This window comes from Passer domesticus, chromosome 5 (assembly GCF_036417665.1).
Source record: "Passer domesticus isolate bPasDom1 chromosome 5, bPasDom1.hap1, whole genome shotgun sequence".
Lineage (NCBI taxonomy): Eukaryota > Metazoa > Chordata > Aves > Passeriformes > Passeridae > Passer > Passer domesticus.
In genome coordinates, this window is record NC_087478.1 from 68,269,881 (window position 1) to 68,290,577 (window position 20,697).

Genomic DNA, 20,697 nt, shown 5'->3' on the forward strand with positions numbered 1-20,697 from the left:
CCTGAGTGAAGAGACCTTCCCCTCGCCACTCCTCACTGGTATCCCATTAGCTGTAGACATCTTTCTCTATCCCCATCCCTGGGGTATAAAAGAGGGAACACCCTCTTTCTCCCATGGGTTTGTCCGCCTGGTGTTTCTCTTGGAATAAAGGAGAATGTTTCCCACGTGGAGAAGAGCGCTTCTCAATCTTTTACCTTCATCTATGAAATATCGTGTGGGCAAGGGTCTATAGCTAGCCAGAGTGGACCCCAACAGCCTGGCAGAAAACAAGATATTTCAAATAACAAGAGAACAATAAGAAACAAGGCCTTTCATTTTTGCCTAAACAAGGGACAGAAAGGAAAGAACTCTAAGGTTATCTATTCTCTTCAAGGACACATCCTGACAGAAAAAGCCCCTTGCTCTTCATCCTTTTCCAGCTGAGAAATTTCCTGATAAATACATCCAGACATTCAGTGCTAGAGTAGATCCTATATCTTCAGATTGTGTTCAGAGAATAAAAAAATCTCAGTCTGGGAAGATATTCCACCTTTCCTATTTCTCCCCACATTTATTTATACCCACCATATTTACCTCCAGTTTATATTTAAGGCAGGTAATGGGATTGGATTCTTCCATTTCCACCCTTTCCCTCACCTGCCAATATTGATCTGTGAGCAATTTCATCATTTCCCATTGATTCTCCAGGCTCAGTCACCTTCTGAGCTTGATCCCTTTTAGGTTGGTAACCCATGAAGGTTGAGGCTGTATTTCTCAGGAGCATACTGACCTCATTCTGAGGTGTGTCCTTCCTCAGAGTACAGATGTGTGATCTGATGAGTACACGTCATGTACACTCATATCTGGGATCCATGCAGCAACCTCCTGATAGGAGCTGCATCCCAGGGCAATCGGCCCTGTCTGGGTGACAGAGGGCACGGGGTGAAGAATGTTCTATTAGACAGAGACTTCTCCAAACAAACAGTTGATGTTTGTGCCATGTGGGTGGGTTGCTCGGCCCTTTCAAAAGGCTTTCCACAGCACAGAAGTGTTTCCAAAGCAGTGCTGTGGCTTTGCCTGGAAGCAGAAAGGAAGGGACAGAAAGTTCTTCATGTTGGCAAGACCCCATTAGCTAATTAACAGGAATGATGAGCTCCACCAGATCATTGCCTTGACCACACCTTTTCCCTCTGGGCAAAACCTAAGGAACACAAGGGGACACAAGGCAGTTCATTGAGCTGCACTGATCTGTGTGGAAAACTGCCTCTGAAGTCATCTTTCCTTATGCTAAAATATTTTCAACTTACTGAGAAAAATTTAATTCTTCCCATATACACATCAACAAATAACTTGATCCCACCCACGAATATGCAAACAAATGCATAAGTTATGCCAAGTATTTCTTCCTCCTGCTGCCAAGTAAGAAAGGGAGATTGTTACTGCGGCTTCTGTTTCCAAATACTTGGGAGGTGCTCCAATTCTGCAGTGAGGGGGACTATATAATACCTCAGCTCAAAGAGCTCCAGCAGCAGCTCAAAGACTGGCTGAAATAGCTGAGTGGTGAGATTCTCCTCCTAAATGATGTTAGCAGAGCCCTACCTTTAAGTGAAAGCACACATCCACCTTCTCCAGCTACCATGCTAATTGCAAACAGGCTGAAAACATCCCAGCTGCTGCCTCACGGCTTTGTGGGGCGTGAAACTGAGCCCAGCATAGCCCAAGCCTTGCCCAGCCACCCCCCTCCTTGCTCTATTCTATTTTGGGCTGTGGTGAGGTGCTGGGACCGAGGCGGTGGAAGAAAAGGCCTGTTGTTCGGCAGGGGAGGTGTGCCCGTTGACACAGGGCTGGAGGAAGGATGTGTGCTTGGAAGATGTGCAGAAACCATCAGGAGGGTGTGTGCAGCCCAGAGCGGGGGACCCAGCCACTGGAGGAAGGAGGCAGAGAAGGGAGAGCAAGGGAAGATGAGGGTGGAAGAAGCAGGGCTGGAGGGACAGAGACTAAGGTAGTAATTGGGACTACAAAAGTCACTGCTGGATGTAAAACACCTGAAGATAAACTTGAAGACCTCCTTTGGGCTGAGAATTGCTTTTAAATGTTGATTTGGTCACCTTAGAAGAACTAGGTCTTCAGGCCCAAGTGGGCTGAACTGAATAAAGAGCCTCTGGTGAGCGTAAAATCTGTCAAAGTGATCTTTCTGATCCCTCTAAACTTTGCAGGTCTGGAATCAATTTGTCTCCAGAGCATTTAAAGCTATAACTTCTCTAAAACGGTTGCATAGGAGTTGTTCTATTGCAGGGGGTGCCATAATCTTGGCCCAGACAGTGTTCTAAAGAGTTTCCTGGTCTGAGCTGGGAGCAAGGTGGATGAATCATCTTTATACCAAATCAGAATTTCTCTTAGTGTCAACAACACAGCAGCTGTTCTTTTGGGACACCCCTTTTCCACACAGGGCCAGCACAAAGAAGTGAACCCTGGCAGCCAGAGCTGTGTTTGGCCTACAATGTTAAAGGGAGCCTAAATCACAGAAGGGAGACTGTGCAGCAAAAAACACACCAGAGGGTGTGAGTGAAAGGCCAGAAATGAACCTTCCTGTTTGCTCTGTGTGCTCCACACCTTCTCTGCCCCCCAGCTTAGCTGTGCCAGTGGCTCAGCCTGGAACCACTAACTGAAATCCTGGCAGGATTGACTCAGCCCCTCTGTAATTTTGAGGCTAAAGGAAACTGTGAAACTAAAGATTCTGTGGCAAGATGTTTGCCCCAGAACACGTGGCCAGACTTGTCCTGATGCTTTTTGTACGTGGCATGCTGAGCTGACTGGTCTGCTCTCATTGGGCCTTCATTCCTTCCAGTGCATTAATTACCTTAATTACTGCCTCAGTATTGCTGAATTAGTCACGTGTCTTGAGGGAGGGAGTGTAGTGTATATTTACCATCCACATCTTCAGTGGGTGCTGGTTGATGTAGTGCTGTTGCCATTCCTGGAGTTACAATTGTCTGCACAACCTGAAGATCTGCTCATTAAACCTAGCCATTGAAATTTGCGGTAGTCCCTTGATTTCAGCTTTTTTATGGGTTATTAATTGAGATGGACTGTTTACTCTGGGATATGAAAAAACTTGTGAGCAGTTTTTAAAAGGATCAATCTGAAATGTCTTTTATTATCTGTCAGGCAGGAAGCATGCTGGATGGGGTTTTTGTTTCTTTTCTTTAAGGGAAAATAAAACAAACATGGGTATCAAAGTGTGACCCAACCCATGCTTTTTAAAACTCTCCCTTTAACTTTCTAGACTTAAAAGCAACTTTTTATGGTTTTCTTTTTTAAAAATGAAATGTTGCTAAAAATATTATCCTGACCTGAAAGTTTTGACTGCCAATATTCAAGGATTCAAATATGCTTTTATAGCCAAGTAACAAATCTATGAAAAATAGATTTATAATCTAAGTAGAAATTAACTTGAACTAAGCCAAGATCCACATGATTCCTTTATGTTTCAGGATGAAATGTCTGTTGTTCTTCCTTTTCCCTCCCACTCTTGTAAAGGCTTGATATATGGACAAATGCTTTCTAAAATATGTCATAACTTAGGTTCTTAAAAGATAAAGCTCTCAACATAAAACCAACTCGAAGGACCTTATCACTCAGTTCTTTCTCTAAAGGTTTTCCATGCTCTAAATGAAATTATGAGAAGTAATTTAAGATGTTGCCAAATACAGTGAGTAAGTGGACTCCTAAGCAGTCACAGCAGCAGCAGCAGCATTTAACTTGTTGCTCAGGAGTCCCTATAGTTTATGAAAATACAATTTCAGTCCTCTTGAACAGAGAATTCACTGTTTTGGTCTGTGGATGGGAACACCTGCATCTTTTGACATTCTCCTTGGCGGGGGTGTCCTGGGGGTCTCACAGCCTGAATCCCCTTGGATTGCAGTGGTTTCCCAGCATAAAAAGCTCTCCTCAGAGTGTCCCAGCCTAACTCACATTCAATTCTTAATTAAAAAGTTGTTCACAAGCAGGTTTATGCTCACACAGCTCTGAGGAAGGCCCTGAGCCCCTCAAGGCTCCCCAGGGGCTGCAGTAGCCAGGGTTGTCAGCTCTGCTGCCAAAACCCTCTGACTGCAAAGAGGGTCCACCAGCAGCAAGCAAAGAGCTTTGAGCTGAGCTCCTGCCTTCCTTACAGTAAATGTGAGGATGAGGAAGACGAAGATAATTGATAGGGTCACGCCTGTTAGACCCCAAGTATAACTGGGAATGCCTGGGAAGGAGTACATCCATGGTGAGTCCAACTCCCTCAGAGCCCCAGCCACCTCATTTCAGTGCCCTCCTGCACCTCCCAGCCACCAGTACTTCTGTTTTGCTTGCCTGCCACAAGATTTATCCCTGCTCTGCACTTCCAGAGCCTTTCAACACTCCAGCTCCCCACTTCCCTTCTGCTCCCTTCTGCTGGGATTGTCTTTCCTCCAAAGCCCTTTTCCCTGCAGCACACTCCACTCCTTCCTAAGCCCAAACCCCTTCCTCTGACTGTGCCCCAGCAGCTCCAGGCTCTCACTGACCATGCACTGCCCCTGTCCTGTCTCCTCCAGCTCTGCCTGATGAAATGCTCATGCCTCACATTTTGGGTCTCCTTGCCTGCTACCTGCTCCTGTCACCCCTCTGCTACCAGGCTTAGCCTGAAGTGCCAAAAAAACTGTAAGTTTTTGTCTTTTCATTTTCTCCAACAAAATGGCTGAAGTTTAAAGCTGTTCATATTTTAAGTATTTCTATAGCAACATCTCATCAACATGATCTTTTCTTAAAAAGAGCTGTGCTTTATCTGTGGTATTCCAGTAAAATCTATAAAATATCATTCACTGAAGGCATTTCAGAATGCTTGTGAAACAGGGAAATCAGGGAAGTTCTCATTTTATATAGCTGGGTAGAGTTGCTTGTAATAGGTAGCATAAAAGAGGTGATAGAAAAAATTTTTGTTGTAAAACTACCCAAGGTTTCAGTAGGCAATTCCAGGAAGTAATTAGGGTGGGAATAACCATCCCTACATTGGATGAATACAAGCTCTTACAAGCTATTTCAATCTACTTTTCCATGTAGATATGTCAATGTGGCTTTAGCATAGGCTCGTTTGGAAGTGGATCAATTAAAACAGCAAGGAAAAAAAAAAAGGCAGAATAAGAGTGCCCAGATGGGCAGTTCAAGAACAATAACTCCACTGACACCCTGGCAAGTGTCACAACAGCTTCCCCAAAGAGCAATGCGGAATTCCTGAGAGCAGCAGCCAGGCAGGGGCACTTGGAGGGCTCCCCTGATGCAGAGATGGCTGATGTCAGCTGTAGCTGAAAGAGCTTGAGGCAACGGAAGAGGAAATGACTCAGGCTAAGAAAGGAAAATCATCCCATGGCCCTGTTTGTTAAAGGAGGTGGAGGAAAATTCTGTAACATCATCAGCCCTGTGCAAAATATTTTCAAGGTATCAAATTGCTGGTATAAGTGACGTATCAGTAGATCAGAGGATTCTGTGCTTAGAATATAGATAGACAACAGCTGATTTTTTTTCCCCAGCTTCCCCTCCCTTTTCCTCTTTTCCCACCCACTCTTTTCCTTCTCTGTAAACTTTGGTGGTTCAGATAAACTGAAACATGGATCATCCCTTGTTTCCCATTAGATGCAAAAGGAAATATCTGCAAGCAAGATGTTATAAAGCCAAGACTTAGCCATGTGCATCCTTCCTTTACAGTATTCCTGTACAGTTCAACCTTCAGGTTATACATTCTCAGTGCCAGTAGGATGTGAAACTTGAAAATGAAAGTATAAACAGTTTAATTGTTATTTATTCATAGCCCGATTTGTAAATGCACAATGGTGGCATAACTGCTTACATTAGCCTGAGACAATAAGCCACCACAAGAAATGCCTTTAAATGAACAAAACCAGGTTTATACATAATTTATAGAAATTCCTTCACACAAAGACATTTCAGAGCCATCAGTGTGTGCCATGCACTGAGCAATCTCCCCCCCGACTTTTGTGGCTGCATCAGAATTAGGGCACATTTTGGCAAAGGCTTGGTACATTTACATTGTAAAAACTTTATAAAACACAGCAATATGGAACCTGCAGCATGATTTTTTCCTACTGAAACTAAGTTGGAGAGCTGGATAGGCAGAGTGCATTTATTTGATTAAGTTTGGGTAGGGTTTTGAGGCTGAGATTACTCCTGCTAGGCTAGGGAAAGCTTAGGAACAGGCTGAGAAGTAGGATTTGGGTAAAAGGTGCAGCGATCTTTCTGTAGGAGCCAACCTCCTCCATAAGGGACCAAAGGGCAATTTGGAAGTAGGCATTCACAAATAAAAGCTAAATCCAAGCTAAAAACCCTGTGTCTGGAAGTTCTCATGGACAGGAGCACTTCACACTGGGTTCAGTCAATCTTTTTGAGGCAGAACACCCACCTTCCTTCAACATAATTTAAAACTTGTCTCCTCTTCATGAGACTTTGTGACTCTGGCTTCTTTCCTTGAGTTCCAGAGCTAATGGTTTGCCACCGAAATTGAATGTTTCATGTATTGAAAATTCTCTGTGCCTTTCACACTGGTTTTTATCATGAGTTTAGCAGTGAAGGAGTATGCTTTGAAAAAGAGTGTTTAAAAAAGACAATAGCATCTCTTAAGGGCTGAGGAGGGAGTCTTGATGTGGCTTCACTAAATGCCACACAAAATATTTAAAAAATTGGTGAGAACTAGTTCTTCAAATACTGCAAGAGAAAAGATGCATTCTTACCCTGCCCCCACATTGCTAAAACTGTGCTTTGCTAGGTTTAACCTTTGTAGCTCATGCCTTCAATGTAGGATTTGAGTACCTTAGCTTACACTAAACCCCAGAAAATTCAAATAGTGAAATTCCTTCTCCTCCTCATAGAACAGCTTGTTTGGATGAAAATACACGTTGTTCTTCTCCATAAAAATACCTTTTTTTCTAAAATGTAATCCTCTTTTTCTTCTCAAGATAGATCCTCCCTCACTCCCTGTTTCTGTCACAGTACAACTGTTAGGACACCAACCCATTCCAGGAGAGTGGCAGCAATTAAACACAGCAGACACTGATTTCATTGCCAGGAGAAATGTGGGTTCATTTTTCAGTACAGTCAGGGATGAAGTGCACCCTCAGCAAATTGCAGATGACACCAAGCTGAGTGGTTTGTTACCACACCTGAAGAATGGGATGGCATCCAGAGGGACTTGGTTGTACAAGCTCAAGCAGTGGTCCATGGACATTTCATGAGGTTCAGCAAGACCAAGTGATGCCCAGGATCAGTCCAGGCTGGAGATGAACAGATCCAGAGCAGCCCTGGCAGAAGGACTTGGGGGTGCTGTGAGTGAGAGCCGGCCCTGCCCCAACCCAGAACCCCCCTGTGCTGGGCTGCACCCAGAGCCCCAGGGCAGCAGGGCAGGGGGGATTCTGCCCCTCTGCCCCACTCTGCTGAGTGCCCCCTGCAGGGCTGCATCCAGCCCTGGGGCCAGCACAGGAAGGACTGGGAGCTGCTGGAGCCAGGCCAGAGCAGGGACACAAAGGGGATCAGAGGGATGGAGCAGCTCTGCTGGGAGGAAAGGCTGAGGGAATTGGGAGTGTTCAGCCTGGAGAAGAGAAGGCTTTGGGGTGACCTCATTGTGGCCTTCCAGTGCCTGAAGGGAACCCACAGGAAAGATGGAGAGAGACCCTTGACAAGGGCCTGGAGTGACAGGACAAGGGGGAATGGCTTCACACTGACAGAGAAGAGGTTTAGATTTGGTATATGGAATAAATTGTTCCCTGTGAGGGTGGTGAGGCCCTGGCACAGGTTTTCCAGAGAAGCTGTGACTGTCCCTGGATCCCTGGAAGTGTCCAAGGCCAGGATGGATGGAGCTTGGGGTGCCCTGGGTTAGTGGAAGGTGTTCCTGCCCATGGCAGAGGGGGTTGGGACTGGATGATCTCTAAGGTCCCTCCCAACAAAACCCATTGTCTGAGTCTATGACCTTGTGCACTGCTGCACCTATGCAGTGCCACTGCAAGACTTGCATCCCAGTTAAATGTGTGCATCTAGAAGCACAGGCAGGACAGACATGTACACACACGTGCATATGGCATCTGCCATCAAGGGAAGTCCATGGAAAGACAAGCACTGACTTTACTATGCTTCATGTTAATCTTCTGTTAAATTGATTCATTCTCCCTTTTGCTTTTATGGAACAGCCAGGCAGGAACTCTGTACAGTGTCTTGCACAATAGGCCTTTTGAACAAGATTTTACTATCTGATTACTGTATATTAATGTCTGTGATATACATTTATTACTCATCCAGCCAGCCTTTACCTCCTTTTGCCTTGAAACAAAGGAACTGCAGAGCAGGCTTAAAGAGAGTGAGTTGAGTTTATTTCTGTAATGGTCTCTAATTGTACTGTTTAGCCACACACAACCTCCACTTCTGCCTGTGATGTCAGTCGAGACTAATTATTTCTCTGCCTTCACTAAGTATTTTATTAATGAACACTTATAGGAATGGTTGAGCACAAGCTGCAAAGTTCAGGCGCTAATATGAGTTTATGTTTTTAAAAAGCACCATTAATTTTAGCCCCAACCAAGTTTTCTTTTAAATTTAAAAAAAAAATCTCAGAACACTGATTTGAAGATCATGGGAAAAAAAAAAAAAAAAAAAGAAGTTTCAGGGTGATTCCTCTCACAAAGCTCAAGGGAACTTTGATTTGAACTTTTTCTCCAGAGCATCTCTTTGTTAAAAGGAAAGCTTTGATAAAAATGGAAGAGTGAGGTAAGATGAAACTGGCCAGTAAGGAGCACAGGCTGTAGAAATATCTGTGAGACACATGCAGACTAAAGAAGAAAATCAAAATGCAAACAGGTCAGAAATTGCTCTTTCATTTAGGACTGTATGTGCCAAGGAGGAATTTTCATCTCAAAGTGAACTATTGAGGAAAATAGCAAGGTAAGCTTATTCCCTGCTGTCTTTTGTCAGTCTGACAACGGGCTCTCAAAACCAGTTTGAAATGGTAAGATCTTCCAGCTTTATGATACAGCAAGAATCAAATGGAAGGATGGTAGGCAGAAGGAAATGTAGGGAAAAAGTCTTGCACAGCATGTGCTGTCAAAAAAGAGAGAGTTAAGTGAGCTAACTGGATAAGGTGAGGTTTGATTTGATTTTGTGATACAAAATCTGAGAGGAAAAAGCATAGAAAGCAGAGAAATTACTTTAGTGGTTTGATTATTGCCTATCATCACCCCCAAGCCCCCAAATTGCTTTGTTCTATTTTTCACAACAACAAGCCCTACATAAACACCAGCATCCTCACTAATTACATATGACAAGGTGCTATAAGAACTGCTTGGAGGTCAAATATATTCCATGGTGTCCTAAAAGCTGTGTTCCATGGTCACTCCCTCCCCATAATTGTAGGGTGAGGACAGGGGTAAGTCTTCAGGGTCTTATTTTTGGTGAGCTACACCATTTGTACAATGACATCTTGCAGTCCTCTGTCATCTTCCCAAACAGATTTCTGAGCTTTACCAGTAGTGCTGCTTAATGGGAATTTCAGAGACATTCCTCAAAAGTGTGTAGGTGACATGCCTTGTCACAGAATCACAGAATAGCTGGGGTTGGAAGGGACCTCTGGAAATCACCCAGTCCAACCTCCTGCCCAGGCACTTGGAGTAGGTGACACAGGAGCATATCCATGTGGGTTTGGAATATCTCCAGAGAGGGAGACTCCAGGCCCTCCCTGGGCAGCTGTTCCAGGGCTCTGCCACCCTCGGTGTACAGAAGCTCATCCTCATTTTGAGGTGGAACTTAATGTGTTTAGTTTATGTCCATTGCTCCTCATCCTGTCCCTGGGCACCACTGAAAAGAGCCTGGCACCATCCCCTTGGCACCCTTAGATATTTATATGCATTGATGAGATCCCCTCTCAGTCTTCTCTCTTTGAAGCACATCAGTTTAGCAAACTGTGGTACAGATCTTTCCTCTGCAGGCACTGAGGAAGAAAGAAGACCGTCTTCTCTGTTCTTCTGATCAGCTGCAACTCTATCCTCACTTTGCTTAACACACTCTCTGGTGGTTTGTCTTGTCTGGTTTTGAATTATTCATATAGTCAGACTTCAGCATCAGATAAAAGAGCAGCAATTTCCTGGGACAAAATTTTGGAAATATTTCCATATTAAACAGCAATTAGTGAGAATAAATGAGGAATCTATAAACTGATCAATTACTCGATCATATCCTTGCTTTACTTAGGAAGCAGTTCCTTGAGACTTGATTCTTTTCTCACTGCCAATTGTGTAATTATTGAGCAATTCTAACTGCAGTCACCCCAAAGTAAAACTGACTTCTGTGAGAGCTGAAGAAAGCAAAGTCTCCAAGAAAAGCAAGCAGCAGTCAGGCCTTAGCTAGAATATTTCTGCTCCTTAGCCAAGAGACAGCAAATTTTGGTGCCTTGTAGGTCAGGTTTCCTCTCTCCCAGCAGGATACAGAGGTGCTGACTTGGGTGTTTCCTTAGGGTAATGTGTCTATTTAAAGAACATACTGACACTTGCTGATCACCACAAGGGTGGTTATAAACAGCACACAGCTAATTCCCCTTTGCAGAAACACCACAGCCTTGTCCCAAGGAACAGATGCTTTGGTGTCCTTTTTCTTTGGGCTACCCACAAAACCAAGAGGCAGCTGTTTGGACAAATCCAGCGCCCCTTTTCCTCTCCCACCCCTGACTTGAATGGGGGGAATCTTTGCCCAAGGCTCTGACCCCATGGTGTGGAAAAGCATCTGGATCATTAAGCTTGGCTATTGTAAATCTGGGATCAGTTTCACAACGGCTGCTCAGAAAGCTCATACAGAGGCAAGAGCTTCAAGCCACAGAGTATCCTTAATGATTTTGTGTGTGTGGTTACTGCTTGGGATTTTTAACTTTTCAATTAAGAATTTTATAAGGGGTGTGATGCATCATGTGCAAACTATTAACTCCTCTCACCATAGCTGTACATTTCCAAATACAATGGAGCTCTTTATTAAAGCACTTAAATATAGCGTTCTGGTGCCAAAGGTTATCCAGTTTTCTGCTGCAGAGCATGTCAGCAACTCTTTGACAGTTTGCAGTGCATGGCAGTGATTTATTTGTGGAATTCCTAGAGAGCAGGGGCAAGCTGTGTAGAAGCCCTGATGCATCAAATTCAATGATGTGTGATAAAAGATGTAATAGCTGATAACGCAGACGTATTGAGGAGGTCACAAAGAACATGCTCTCAGTCTGCAGAGCTGGTGAGAGCTGGGACCCAAAGACAAAGAGAATAAGAATCATTGCTGCAAAGCTCATGTGGTGTTTTAATGTGGTCAGGGAGGGCCTGGAGAGATTGGTGGGAGGAGGAAGATGCTGGCAAGTAAGAAGGGACACATTTATTGGCACGTAACAAGGGACAGGGACCCCTACCTGTCTTCGCTCTGGATGGGAGCTGGAGCTGATCCCAGCACAGAACCCTGGGCAGACCCTGATGCAGGATTCTGGTACTGCCACCTTCTTAGGGCCTCAAGTCACCACTGCCCTATTGCTTTCTATTGGTATGGGACATGAGCTGCTTCCAATAATTTTAACCTAGCCTCAGATTTACACCAGCTGAAAACCTGACTCCAAGCAGGCTGTAAGTGAATTTCCTTGACTTTTCTCGCCCTTCCCTTTAGAAATAAATTATTGCTGCATGTTTTCCATTTTCCTATAGGTTTTCTACCCAATGATCCAAATACTCCAAAATAAACACATACATTTCCTTCCCTGGTACTCTATGTCAGGATCTATTTAGCTGCCTCTGCAGGAGCAAGAAATCCTAAAAATCCCACTGTTTGTATTAAACAGAAGTTTCTTTTATTTTTAGAACCATCTAAAGGTGTTACACCTCAACAATACTTCCTGCTGTGTTCGTATGCCACATCCCTTGCAGTGTTCCAGGACAGGTTGGATGGGACCCTGAGCAACCTGGTCTGCTGGAAGCTGTCTCTGCCTATGGCCAGGGGTAGAACTGGATGAGCCTTAAAGTCCCTTCTAACCCAAATTATTCTGTGATTTTAAGATTCTAGGATGATTCTTACAGTGCTTCCAGATTTCTTGCCTACAACAGGCTGCACGCTCTTGTGGACTTATTAAGCCCCATTAGACACATTTTGCTGTAATTTATTCTAATTCAAGTCTGGAGTAAAGGCAGCCACTCCCAGAAAATTCTGCATGTGTAAGCTGCTGAATGGACAGTGGAGTCTCCTGAAATAAAGCTGAATGAAAACTGAATTACTGCACAGCAAAGTGGGACCTGCAACCTTGGGTACCATGAGCTTTTCTTGACATTGTTATAGGTAAAAATTGATCCAGCCAATTAGATCAAAAATAAAAATTGAATTTATTCGCGATCAGTCCCAACCGCCAACAATCAAAAAGTAGTGCCGACCCCAAGATTGGAGCGGATGAACTGTGATCCGGCCTCTATCACACTGAATCCCCCTGCTCACCATCAAGGCCTGTCAGAGTTCGATTTTTATTCTCTTTTTCTTGCCCACAGCGGAGTCCCTTTGTCCCCTCCTGGAGTCCTCCATATTCGTGCAGTGTCTATTCTCTGTCCTGTGCTGGACAAAGCCTCATCCAGGAATTGATGTGTATCGATCCCCAGTTCCCAGAATCCTTCATTCAGAAGTATGTCCTTGATCATCCTGTCTATCTGAGGTGGACATCTACATGGGCCATCATCGCTGGGGGGCTTCTTGTTCATGCCATAGGGGAGTGCCCATCTCCTGTGCATGCTAGGTTTTCTTTGTATGTTAATGATGCATCTCCTGCTCGGCTGCGAGCTGTCCTGTGTGGCAATCACCCTCTCCCCTTGGCTGGCATGATCTTAAAGCTTTATTTTATATTACATTAATAATCTTACATTTTCAGCACGAATTACCCCCTTATTCATAACAACATGAAATTCTAGCCCTGGAGAGTGTGTGTGTGTGTGTGTGTGTGTGTGTGTGTGTGTGTGTGTGTGTGTGTGAGCAAGCAGGTAAGCAAACTGCTGCTGCTGCAGACATTGTTTCTTCCTGTGTTTGTTTAGTTATCATGGTAGTAACAACCAAAGGCATACACAAAGGATAAAAAAAAAATTCATTTGATATAAAATACATATTAACACATATAATTTATTGGACTGGCCCCAGATCTAGAGTGAGGATAGGAGACCAGGATGAGAAGAGGCAGGAGTAGTGTGGGCTCTCTTTTTTTTTTTGCCCACATCTCTGGCAGCATGCAGAAGCTGCTGTGACAAGAAGAGCTTGGTTATTTGGGATACAGATGATTAAGCTGGTTGGCACTGGCCATACCTGGAAGCAACCACTGTCCAATGCCTCCTTGTGCCTGGAGAGCAGCAGGAATGAACAGTTCACCTCACCAGAGGTTCTGTCCTCATTGCACATCTCCCACTGCAGGGATGGAAGGGTTCTCTCTGCCTCTGGCCACACATCTGAGTTCCAAAGCTTAGTTCCAAATTAACATTGTGAAGCCCAAAGCTGGCTGCAAGAGGGTTCTTTCGTATCATTCTACTCACACTTCACTCCTTTATGCTGGTGGAGGGTCTGGCTACGGGGGTAGTCCCTGACCATTCACCACCTACCAGAAAGTGTTACATGATCAAGAGGAATGAGTACAAAATTTGTATATTCAAGCTTAGTTTCAGTTCACAGAATGATCTGCTCAGAGACCACGTGTGTTTTAAGCTCCTCATGACTGGCAATGGGGGCTTGCCCCTCTCCCTGTGTAATATCCCACCACTTCCATTTAGTGGCCTTGCACAAGTGCCCTGCCCACACAGATTCTGCCACTTGTATGCATGAACACAGAAGTCACAGGGCACAGGGAATCCAGTCTTGCATTATTGTGACAGGCCAAAAATGCTGCTCCATATTTTAGCTTTCCGGAGCAGTGAATGAGAATGATTGACAGGTCATGAAGTTACCACAGCAAGAGATATGTACATCTTCATGAAAGAGGCAGCACCCTATTTTCTATGGAAAAGACCATGTAAAATAAGCCCAGCGTGCTCCCTGCCCTCTGCATTCAGGGCTCCCAGCAGGAATTAACACATCTGTCCTGGACTGTCAAGGAAATTTTATTCCATTTGCCATCTGTATGGCAGTTGTCTTCTGTTAAGTGGGCAGTTTTCCTTATCTCTTCCACAACCCCTCCTATGACCAGGGAGACATCTGCTGATAATACGCTATTGAATGTCACTGCATGACTGATAAGAACTATAGCATCCCATTGTGAGACCAGAGGGAAGAGCCAAGCATTGCTACCCAAGATATAATCTGGAGATACTGGAACACCAGCACGGCTTTTCTCCCCTGGATTTTCCCAGAGGAACAGCTGCCTCTTCTTCCACTGGGTCTTCAGAGGAAGGCTACACCCTTTTCTACAGGATCCCTGCTCCAACAGAACCACACCTGACACTCCAGGAGGACTGCAGCCACATTTCCAATTGGACTGCTACTAACACCCTCACCAACACGGTATCAGGTGTTATGAATAAAGAATTATCTATTTTATTAAGGTTGCAGAGTTAAAACAGATTGGACCAGTGCTGTTAAGTTAGCTTCATTGTTAAAGAGTTCTTCTTCAATTACCTGTTAATGGTTGGTGATTAACCATTGTCCCCCTGATGCTTGCCAGGGAGGGACACCGGGACCCTGCAGGTACCAGGAGAATGGGAGTGGCATCAGAGCTAGTAAGCAGATGAGAAATGCATTGCACCAAATTTTGCAGTTTTCCAGGAAAACCCCTAAAAATTATGAGCCAACATAGAACTAAGTGACCTAAGTGATGTCTAAGGATGGGAGCGTAGTCCAGTGCCTGCTTGGATCCTTTTTGTTTCTCACCCTAACCTAAGATGTTAACTAGAGAGACGACCCGGGGTGTTGGAACGAAAAGGTGGAATCTCCTAATCTCTCGTGAGGACGGAATCCCCAGCTCTGCCTACAGACCAGCGGACAAAGCTGCATCACCCTCCTCCTCCGTGCCACTCCACTCGTGGGAGCACCGGCGGCATGGGCGCGACCCGTCGATTTCTCCCCACCTAAGCTGATTCTTTTTAATAAAGGCATTAAAAAGGAGAAAGATCTCCTACTCATTTATTTCAAGGTTGTGTTCTGACTCAGTCAGTGTTGTTTTAGTTTACTTCATTGTTTATTTAATATTTTTATTTTTCTTCCTATTAAAGAACTGTTATTTCTGCTCCCATATTTTTTTGCCTGAGAGCCCCCTTAATTTAAAATTTATAGCAATTCAGAGGGAGAAGGTTTACATTTTCCATTTCAGGGGAAGCTCCTGCCTTCCTTAGCAGACACCTGTCTTTCCAAACATCCCTGTGCTAACCAGCCTTCTGATGGCAAATAAGGGCATCCAGATTATGGCCCTAATGGAGAAACATGCATTTGCCACCTGGAATTTTCTGTGTGGAACTGGTGATTTCAATTTAAACTACTTGTTTGCTCCAAAGCTGCCAGGCAGTTCCCTGAACTGCAAGCCTGCATGCCTTGGCTTTTCAGGCTCCAAGCTTTCAGAGGCCTGTGTATCACTGAGGTCAGAAGCTTCCAGCCTTCCCTAAGTCTTCAAATTGTCCAGCATCTCCAGAGAATAATTTTCCCAGTCTGGCTCATACTCCCCAAACAGCTGGCACCCAAGCACAGCAGTCAGTGAGGAGGGCTACCCTGGGATTCTGCTTCAAGTTTCCCAGGGGAGTTGAAGAAATACATCTTGTCCAAGAAAAATGTAAGCTGCTACTGCTGCTGGAACGTTTTTTATTTCTTTGAAAAATATTAGCTCTATGCCTTGTCCTGAGCTGTAGCAACATACTCAGCTTAACAGGTCTAGGCAAAATAGGCAAAGGCCTGTTGAGGTGGAAAAAGGAATGTAATTTCTAAAGTGCTGACAAGCATCTTCTTTTTTTCCCCTGAAGTAAAAATTCAGCAGTAAAAGTCTTGGAAAGAAAATATTTCTTTTTTTTTTTTTTTTATCTTTATGAACCATTTAAATATTTTCCCATGTGTTTCTGATCATCTCAGGATGATGTATAGTTTTTCCAAACTCCAGAGAGGTGAAGCTCTTGGTGAGGTAGAAATCAGCTTGATCCCAAAGATTTTAATAACACCAAGGGATGCCTGCAGAGGCCAGTGATGCTGAAGGGCAGACAGTGCTAATGTGGAAGGCCAGGCACAAACAAATGGCAGCAACGCCATTCACTGAGAGCAGGACTGACCTCTAGGCCATACCAAAAGGCAAAAACAAGCCAGTGTTTTACTTTGGGCTTCCCCTCAGCCTGGATCAGCCCCACACACGGATTCCTCTCACCCACGGACAGGATGCTTTGAGGCAGGACAGACTTAGCTGGAACCCAAGGATTTGTTCATGGCCTCTTGAGCCCTCCCTGCCTGAGAGCACACACTCTGCCAAGGCACCAGTTCTCTTCCACAGCCCTCCTCACTGGAAGAAAGAGCCACAAAACTCACGAGGAGAGCATCAGAGGGCAGCTGATCCTGGTGTGACACAGTAACCTGGGATGAAGACAGGTTATGCTGCAGCCCCCCTGCTCTTCCACACTCAGGTAGCACAGATCTACTTAAGTCCTTCATCCTTGTGTTCCTCTTAGGGAGCAGAGGGATGGTGGACTTCCACTGTGCCTAATGCCCTGTTTTCTTCCCCACAGGATGGTCCTCACTCCCCTGATAGACCCACCAGCCATGCACACTCAGTTTTGGGTGCTGAGCTCCTGGTGCCAACAACAGAAAGAGGCATCAAATCACTTGGTTTAGAGAGGCAATTTGGAACACCCCACTGATATTTTCCAAACATTTCTGGGCCCCACTGGGATGAAACCCATTAATTTCAGTGGGCTTTGGATGATTTCCTATGTACACAGAAGTTGAAAAATTGTGCTTTAAAAGAAATGCTGAAGTCAAATTGGGAAATTTTAATGATTCTCTTTGTATTTTAATTTGGTGGCTGTATGCTGACAATATAATTAGAGAGATGCTATGTTAATTAATACCAGATGACATTAGTGGGATGGCAAAAGCATCCCGTTTTGTACAGAATAGTTCACAGTTGAACTGTTCATTTCTCCCCACCCCATTTTTAGTAGAGAACTATATTCAAAAAGTCAGAGACAGCTGAATTAAACCAAAAGCCAAATCATTCACAAATACCATGTACCTTAGCATGTTATTTTCAAGCCAAATCTAATGTTATTGCAGAAAAATACTTTAGCCATGTTTCCTTTAAAGCCTACATGTTTTAAAAAAGAAGGAAAGTTTGTAGGACCTCTTGTTATTCTTGTGCTTGAAGTGGGTAGTGGCCAACCAAGTTGCCACTGAAGCCAGTGAAGCAGGACCTAGACTTGTGCTTTACATAGCTGAGGGTTTGAAATGTAATTTTTGGTTTAGTGTTCATGGATTTCTTGGGGGTCCATCCAATAATTTGAAAGAGATTTGCAATGATGGAGCAATACATGTTCACATTCAGTGTGAGCCCATACATGCTGTATTCATATTCTGGGTGAGTTCAGCTTCTTTAGACGTCAGTCTATACATGTAAAATTACTGGAGCTCCCCAGACCACTCCAGGAAATTTGACAGGGCATTAAAGTCACCATTTCATGAGAACTATAGCCTTTATTTTAATATAAACTTATATATTCCAAATTGCACATGTAGAGATATTTATCTATATATGCAAATATTTATATATTTTAAGTTCACTGTATAAATGTCTTGTAGATACTGTCTTGAGTAGAGTGTTAAAAGTCTTGGGGAATATAACTGTATCCTGCTGTGTCAGCAGACAAAACATTGCAAGCACATTTGTACTATTCTAAATAGAATTTAAAATGAAAAATCTTCTGTAGGTGATCTCAACAAGAGAGCAGCAGAAGGAAGTTGGCAGGATGTCCTTAAAAGTCTTAATTTCCTGGGGGGGAGAAGAGGCAAAGGTAAAACCTGAAGGCTAGCAGATCCCAAATGGAGGTATCACTACCACTCTTGACCTATCTAAAAATAAATTCCCTTCACTAATATTCCTAATTCACAGCAGGCAAACCTGAAGTTGCACAAAACCCACTTACCTTTCTGTGCTAACACTACACTGGTTTTGCATCTGCTTTGCATAGAGTTCAATGCCAGGAAAAGCCACAGGAAAATTAACTCTTGTCCCAGCTTGTCTGATGCTCTCTGTTAACAGGGAAAGCTTACTATTCATCCCCAGGCTGGAGCTGAATTTTACATGTCCTGCCCCCCAGCCCACAACTGCTGACAGGTGAGGAATAGTCCTATGTTCTCAAAGTGAAAATGTCACTGAATTCATTGTATCATGTTTAGGAACAGGCAAATCTGAGTACTGTAAATGTGAGGTTGTACTTGGCCTAGTGCTCGATGTCATAAGGGAGGCATCTTGTTGGAGTAAGGAGCTGTGACTGGTGTTGCCCTCAATGTTCCATATCCATGGAGGATCCAGAAGACAGGGACTGGAATATTTTATTGCCATTATGAAGAAATCTTTGAATTGAAAATATGCTTTAACTTAGCAAAAGTATGTAGCTGCAGCACACTGAAGGGTTCTGGGATCTGAGAGTGCACATCATCTTTGCACATGTTCAGAATTCTCTGTGCAAATTACACCAAAGATCACTAAAATTAAGATGGTAAGTCAGAGAAAAAAAACTTCCACAGAATCAAAGAGGTTTTCCATCATTTGTGCTGACTATCACCAGCAGTGAATGGGCTGGCACTTAATGTTCTTGATCAGCTCATTTATTTGATCTTGTTTTCAAACCACTCCACACATGAGCACAAGAAGTTATTTCTAAATTAAATGCAAATATAGGAACAAGCAGTTTCATAATAGATATTTATAAACAAATTCTGTGCACAAGAAAAGCAGCTTTGCATTCTGCTTTTTCCAGAATTCTAACAATTCATTTTCCCTCCACATGACATACAAAAGGATTGTTTGCACATTTTGCTGAGATCCTATGGAGATAAGGCAACACTAGCTGTCATCAGGACCTGAAGTTTTCATGGAGAAGGTTCTGCCAACAGCAGCTGCACTCCGGATACTCTTCTGATCCCAGATGTGGCTGTGTGGGTTCAGGGTTTCCCACATCCCAAGCTTGTGGTTTTACCACCAGGCTACTTGTTCTTTGAAAGCAAGTCTGACTTTTGGGTTTTACATCTGCTCATGTGAGGCAGCCTAATTAACAACCCTGATTTGCGAGATGATCTCATGGTACTCTGTCACATGGATTTTTGTGAGGGGTTTTTTTGTGTTTTGTTGTTGTTGTTGTTTTGTGGCAGTTTTTTGTTTTGTTTTGTTTGTTTTTTTTTTTTTTTTTTTTAATTGTGGCTGTTGGGAAACAACCTAATAACCTTTAATGCAAAAATTACTAGGTTACTGACACCTAAATTTGTGGGAGAGGTGAAATGGAGATCATAAAAAGTTTCCTATCCCTTAAAGTGTCCAAGGACAGGTTGGATAGGGCTTGGAGCAACCTGGGATAGTGAAAGGTGTCTCTGCCCATAGCAGGGGGTGGGACGGGATGATCTTTAAGGTCCCTTCCAACTCAGGCCATTCTATGATTCTGTATTTCAGTTACATGGGAGTTATGGCTTTAGCCTTTTAATAAGAAATGATGGTTTACTATGCATCTGTTAACTTGTTTCAAACTCTGTTTATTAACTTTTATTCAGAGCTAAAAATCAAACCTTGCATTTTATTTTGAAAGCTGACCAACTTTATTTGGTTGGTAAGTGTTGCAGCAGCTCCACAAAGCTTCTGCTGACATTTCCATGATGGATCAAATTGCTCTTTATGTGTAACCAAGCACTGCCTGTCTGGGAGTCCACATGTCCCCTCAGATGAGCCTGTCCTGAGCCTTATGGTGGCTCTTGTGCCTCTTCCCCCCCAGGTCCCCATGGGCAGTGCGGGAAGGGGGAAACGGTGTGGAAATGCTGGAATTGTGCACACTTCCCTTCACCGCCCTCGAGCACGAGCTTCCCGGACAGACTCTTCCCAAATGTCTCCTCCAAGCCTCTCCCCAGCCCCAAACACGCATCTTCTGGCCCCATGGAATCCCATGATGGATGGGACCTCAGTGGGGCATCTGGTGCCACCTCCCTGCTCCAGCAGGGCCATCCCAAAGCACAGGACACACGACTGTGTCCCGATGGCTCTGGAATACCCCCAGTGAAGGAAATTCCCAGCCTCTCTGGGCAATCTGTGGAAGTCGTTCCTCCTCCTGTCCAGGTGAACCTCCTGGGATCAGTGTCCCTGCCCGTTCCTCTGGTGCCATCGCTGGAGAGGAGGCCCCGCTGGAGCCTGGGCCCTGCTCAGAGCCCTCCTTGCAGACAGGGACAGCCAGGGCTGAGGGCCCCTCTCGAGGCTGGACAGCCCCAGCTCCCTCAGCCTTTCCGGTCCCTAAATCATCTCCGCAGCCTCCGCTCCAGGAGCTCCCTGTATCCCTCATCCCGAGGCTCCCAGGACTGCACACGGCAGTGGCCAGACGCGGTCCCGAACCCGCGCCTTACCTCTCGGCAGCGGGAGGGCGGTGCCGGCGCTGCCGCAAGGGGCGCTGGAGCGCCGAGCGCATCGATCGCGGCCGTCCATCCGTGCATCGGTGCTCGGCTCCCTGG

At 44.5% G+C, this 20,697-nt stretch overlaps 1 long non-coding RNA gene across 1 annotated transcript; it reads left to right on the forward strand.

Annotated features, from left to right (window-relative positions):
- The first annotated feature begins 1,769 nt into the window (after positions 1-1,769).
- Positions 1,770-9,589, forward strand: LOC135301380 (uncharacterized). Its single transcript, XR_010363144.1, has 3 exons — positions 1,770-2,143; positions 4,557-4,662; positions 8,881-9,589. It is a non-coding gene; the product is annotated as an uncharacterized LOC135301380 (long non-coding RNA).
- The last annotated feature ends 11,108 nt before the right edge of the window (positions 9,590-20,697 follow it).